The sequence below is a fragment of the Lagenorhynchus albirostris genome, chromosome X (genome assembly GCF_949774975.1).
Source record: "Lagenorhynchus albirostris chromosome X, mLagAlb1.1, whole genome shotgun sequence".
Classification (NCBI taxonomy): domain Eukaryota; kingdom Metazoa; phylum Chordata; class Mammalia; order Artiodactyla; family Delphinidae; genus Lagenorhynchus; species Lagenorhynchus albirostris.
In genome coordinates, this window is record NC_083116.1 from 129733975 (window position 1) to 129739739 (window position 5765).

Here is a 5765-nt window from a genome sequence, read left to right on the forward strand (position 1 = left end):
CCACGTGGCTTTTAGCTAGCAGGTAACTCTACTCACTCCTGATTGGTAGATGATAGAGCTTACGTCCATGAGTTTCAAGTCCTAACTGTGGTGTTGGCGTTAGTCGTCCAGCTTTATTGAGGTATCATTGACTTTGAGTTATAAGATGAATACGTTGTGAGCATCTCATACACAGACTGGTGACTGTAGTTACCAGGAGGGTATATTATACTAGGAATTTGTGATGTTTGTTGTATAAACCTCGAGAGGCTTCGTGCATTGCACCCAAGTGTCACATGTGACCCTCTGGAGACGAGGATCAGCCCGTGAATACATATTCTTCCCTCAATTCATTGCTGAATGCATCGCTCCCCAGACAAATGTAACAGTGATGAAGGATAGAGTTGATTCCCAGGCAGACTGGAAAAGCTGTCTCTCTTTCTCTGATTTTTGCCCAAGGGCAGTGGGATTTTGTGATGTGTGATTGAAGTCCGAAATTCCCGTGGTGATCCCAAGACTCAGTTTCTTTACCGGTGGCGTGTAGCTGGCCTTACTGGTGACATGCTGTGGCGTGGTTGCAAAAGGGGATTCAGAGCTTGCTGGGAAGTTCTGCTGTGACTTTTTTTTTTTTTTTTTCTGCGGTACGCGGGCCTCTCACGGCTGTGGCCTCTCCCGTTGCAGAGCACAGGCTCCGGACACACAGGCTCAGCGGCCATGGCTCACGGGCCCAGCCGCTCCGCGGCATGTGGGATCTTCCCGGACCGGGGCACGAACCCGTGTCCCCCGCATCGGCAGGCGGACTCTCAACCACTGTGACACCAGGGAAGCCCTCTGCTGTGACTCTTACCAAGAAAGGATGAAGGTTCCCCTACAGGCGTGGGAGGTCCAGTTCTGAGACGCAGCACAGGACATGGAAAAATAAAACCCCAGGGAGGGCTTCCCTGGTGGCGCAGTGGTTGAGAGTCCGCCTGCCGAGGCAGGGGACGCGGGTTCGTGCCCCGGTCCCTGAAGATCCCACATGCCGCGGAGCGGCTGGGCCCGTGAGCCATGGCCACTGAGCCTACGCGTCCGGAGCCTGTGCTCTGCAACGGGAGAGGCCACAACAGTGAGAGGCCCGCGTACCGCAAAAAAAAAAAAAAAAAAAAAACCCAGGGAGCTGGTGCCTGGGATGTCTTTTGGACTCGGGTTTGCCTGCTCTGTCTCTGTCTCTCTTAGTCTCTATCTCTTGCCCTCTCTGTGTATCTCTCTTCTCTCCATCTGTGTCCTCCCTCTCCCCCTCTCCCTCCCTTCTTTTTTCTTTGCCTTTAAATAAAACCTCTATCTACTAAGCTCCATAGAGCCCGGTAAGTCTTTCAAATACCCAGCAGCTGGGAGATCTTTGCAAACAGATAAACGCTTTTTGAAATTTTTATCACTAACTTTCATGCACAACACCTGTTCTGAAAAGAGAAACATCTAAAACTGAATCATTTTAGGGACAAGAGTTCTTCCTCAGCCTTGTGTATGTTTGTTTAATACCCCCAATTGGTCCACGCATGTTAACAGGATGCTCACTGCTACACTCTCGTCCATATTGAGCTGACAAAAGCAATTTACAGCATGGAAAGAAAATAAGATTACATTTTAGGAACACATTAAATTGGTCTCAGGTAGAAAAGTGGTGGTTTTGCTGTGTAGCGTATCTTGGGAATGATCTAGTTAAAGTTATCTAGACTGACAGAAAAATAAATTCATGTGTTCTGATTTTAATTTTATTTACATCTTTTAAAAAAAAATTTATTGACGTACAGTTGATTTACAATGTTGTTTCTGTACAGCAAAGTGATTCAGTTATACATTTATATACACATATGTACATATATATTATACATATATATGCATTTCCATTCTGGTTTATCATAGGATGCTATACATAGTCCCCTGAGCTATCCAGTACGACCTTGTTGTTTATCCATCCTCTATGTTATAGTTTGCATCTGCTAACCCCAACATCCCAATCCATCCCTTTCCCCACCCCACCCCTTGGCAACCACAAGTCTGTTCCCTATGTCTGTGCATCAGTTTCTGTTTTATAAATAAGTTCATTTATATCATATTTTAGATTCCACATGTAAGTGATACCCTATGATATGTCTTTCTCTGACTTTCTTCACTTAGAATGATTATCTCTAGATCCATCCATGTTGCTGCAAATGGTGTAGTCGTTTCATCCTCAATTCTGTCTACATCTTTAACCCACTCACCAGCAGTGAAGATGTACTCCTTCTACTCTAAGCCCAGAGGCTACAATTAATTCCTACTCATTTCTTTCCTTCTCACACTCCCGAGAAATTCAAGCTCTAAAATGTGCAGGTCGTATTGGCTACTGAAGCCCACGGGATGAGATTAATGCAGGAGCCATAGACCAATAACCTCCTTGAGAGTCGGTTTTGCACGTTTCTTATTCAGGGCTCTTTATAAAGTCTCAAGAAGGTCCACATCTAGGAGGTTACTCGTGATATATCTGTATATTCATCCTTTAAGCAGCTGCTTTGCACTTTGCTTCATCCTCTCACTCACTGTATCCTTCATGTCAGAATTTGTATGGAATTTCTCTGCTCTCTTAATATACGATTCTCTGCAGCCCAAGGTCAAACCCGGTTCTTTTAATACTGGAGCAAACCTTCTTTTCAGCCTCTTTTGAAGTCGTAGTTATCAACCCTCTGATAGCGTTTTGTCATGCTTGAAATTTCACATGAAACTCCTCAGAATGTTGTATTTGAAGAAGAAAAATAAAGAGTCCTTGGATTTCTTAAGAAATGGAATACTAGTGTGCAAAAATTTGACAGTTGTGACACCCATGCATTTCACTAGATTGTCGTCCTGAGGTACTAATTTATACTTACTACATAAAAGAAAATAATATTCCAGAATTATTTAATATATAATTTTAATTTTTTCAAATGATAAGTATTATAAGTATAAAATTAAGTATAGAAAACAGAGAGTAAGCACCCTCTATACTAATTTAAAAGGTAACTAATATTTCCCTTTACCCTTCCAATAGGATCCAGAAATCTCTAATTAAAAATAAAATAGTAAGTCACCGATACTTCTGTTTTTTTAAATGTGAACTAAAAAATTAAAATTAAAAAAATGTTCTAGATATGACCAGAGTCATTTTAAATTTACTAAGAAAAGTATTGTGGTTCAGAATATGGTCTAACATACTAAATGTGTTCTCTTGAAACTAATGCCTCTTTGGCTATTCTAGTTTTTTTTCTTTTTAATTGTAATATATTTTTAAGTTAACATGTTAGGATTAAATGCAGTGGGTAAAATTTCAGAGCAATAGCTTGTAAATTCTTTTTTGTGGGTTTATTTTCTTTTTAGAATATTGAATTTTTTATTGTAGTGTAGCTGATTTACAGCAATAGCTTGTAAATTCTTTTTTGTGGGTTTTTCTTTTTAGAATATTGAATTTTTTATTGTAGTGTAGCTGATTTACAATGTTATTTGCCTGTTCTTGGGTGGACAGTTCTATAGCGATTAGGACAGGTTGTTGGACATGCTGAACAAATCTCTCATATCCTTACTAATTCTGTCTCCTTTTTCTGTCAGTTATTAAGAAAGAGTACTTAAATCTTAACTTGATTAAATTAATTAAACTTAAATTGTGAGTTTCTCTGGCTGTCCATGCATAGCTACGAGTTTTGGTCTATTGCCTTTTGAGGAGCCTCTTGTTAGGTGTATATGCGTCTTGGTAAATAGACATCTTTGTCTTAGTAAATTGACATTTTTATTGTCAAGAAGTAACTCTTGGGACTTCCCTGGTGGCGCAGCGGTTAAGAATCCGCCTGCCAGTGCAGGGCACACGGGTTCGAGCCCTGGTCCGTGAAGATCCCACATGCCACAGAGCAACTAAGCCTGTGCGCCGCAACTACTGGGCCTGCGCTCTAGAGCCTGCGAGCCAAAACTGCTGAGCCCGCGTGCCCTAGAGCCCGTGTGCTGCAACTACTGAGCCTGTGTGCTAAAACTACTGAAGCCACAACTTCTGAGCCCAGGTGCCACAACTACTGAGCCCGCACGCCTAGAGCCTGTGCTCCGCAACAAGAGAAGCCACCACAGTGAGAAGCCCGCGCACCGCAACCAAGAGTAGCCCCTGCTCGTCGCAACTAGAAGAGGCCTGTGCACCGCAACGAAGACCCAATGCAGCTAAAAATAAAAACAATTTTTTTTAAAAAAAAGTAGTAACTCGGGCTTCCCGGGTGGCGCAGTGGTTGAGAGTCTGCTTGCTGATGTGGGGGACACGGGTCCGTGCCCCGGTCCGGGAGGATCCCACGTGCCGCGGAGCGGCTGGGCCCGTGAGCCGTGGCCGCTGAGCCTGCGCGTCCGGAGCCTGTGCTCCGCAGCGGGAGGGGCCGCAATAGTGAGAGGCCCGCGTACCGCAAAAAAAAAAGTAGTAACTCTTTTCTGTGATGGGAATACAGCCACACCAAATTGCATTTGTCTGAGGTAGCATGGTATTACTTTTCTCTGTCAAGTTCCTTTTAACCTCCTTACATGTTTATATTTCAAGGGAGTTTTAAAGAAACATTAATAGTTGTCAGCGTATCATATAGTTTGGGTCTTGCCTTTTGTCCAAATTGGCAAGCTCTTCTCTTAATTGGGGTTTTAAGACCATTTGCATTTAATGTTATTATTGATATGGCAAGGTTTGAAATATCTGCTTTTCGTTTTTTATATTTTGGTCTCATTTGTTTTATGTTCTTTTTCCTGTTTCCCACTTGTTTTGTATTGATTGAAGTTTGTTTGTGATTCCATTTTTTATTTTTCTTTCATTATTCTTTTTTCGGTACTCGGGCCTCTCACTGTTGTGGCCTCTCCCGTTGCGGAGCACAGGCTCCGGACACGCAGGCTCAGCGGCCATGGCTCACGGGCCCAGCCGCTCCACGGCTTGTGGGATCTTCCCGGACCGGAGCTCGAACCCGTGTCCCCTGCATCGGCAGGCGGACTCTCAACCACTGCGCCACCAGGGAAGCCCTGTGATTCCATTTTATTTCCTGTGTAAATTTGTGAGCTGTAACTCTTCATTTTCTTATTTTGCTGGTTGCTTTAGGATTCGTAGTATGGCTTATTCACATCACAATCTACATTCAAATGACAATGTATTTCACACAGAGCTTAAGAATATTTCCAGACTGTACGTGTGTTTCTCTCCTTCTGAACTTTGTGCTAATGCCCTTCATTTTACATTTACATGTTATAATACCCGAGCAGGTCATATTTGCTTAAAGAGTCAATTAGTTTAAAGAGATTTAAATAATAAGAAAAATATTTACCCATGTAATTATAATTTCCACATTGTTATCATATTTAAGTAATCAATTACCTTCAAAGAGATTTAAATAATAATAAAAATTTTTACACATTTTCAATGTAGTTACAATTTCCAATTTCCTTTATTCCATTGTATAAATACATTCCAAAATCACACCTTTCTCTTGAAGGGTTCCCATAACATTTCTTGTAGTATAGTCTGTGTTAATGAATTCTTTCTGCTTTTGTATGTCTGAAAATGTCTACATCATCTTTAATTTTCAAATATATTTTTGCTGGTTGTATGATTTTTTTTTGAGCTTCTATTAATTTTTTACTTTTATTTTTCTTTTTAAATTGAAGTATAGTTGATTTACAGTGTTGTGTTAGTTTCAGGTGTACAGCACAGTGATTCATTCATACATATATTCATATAAATACATATTTTTTTCCATTGTAGGTTATTACAAGATACTGAATATAGTTTC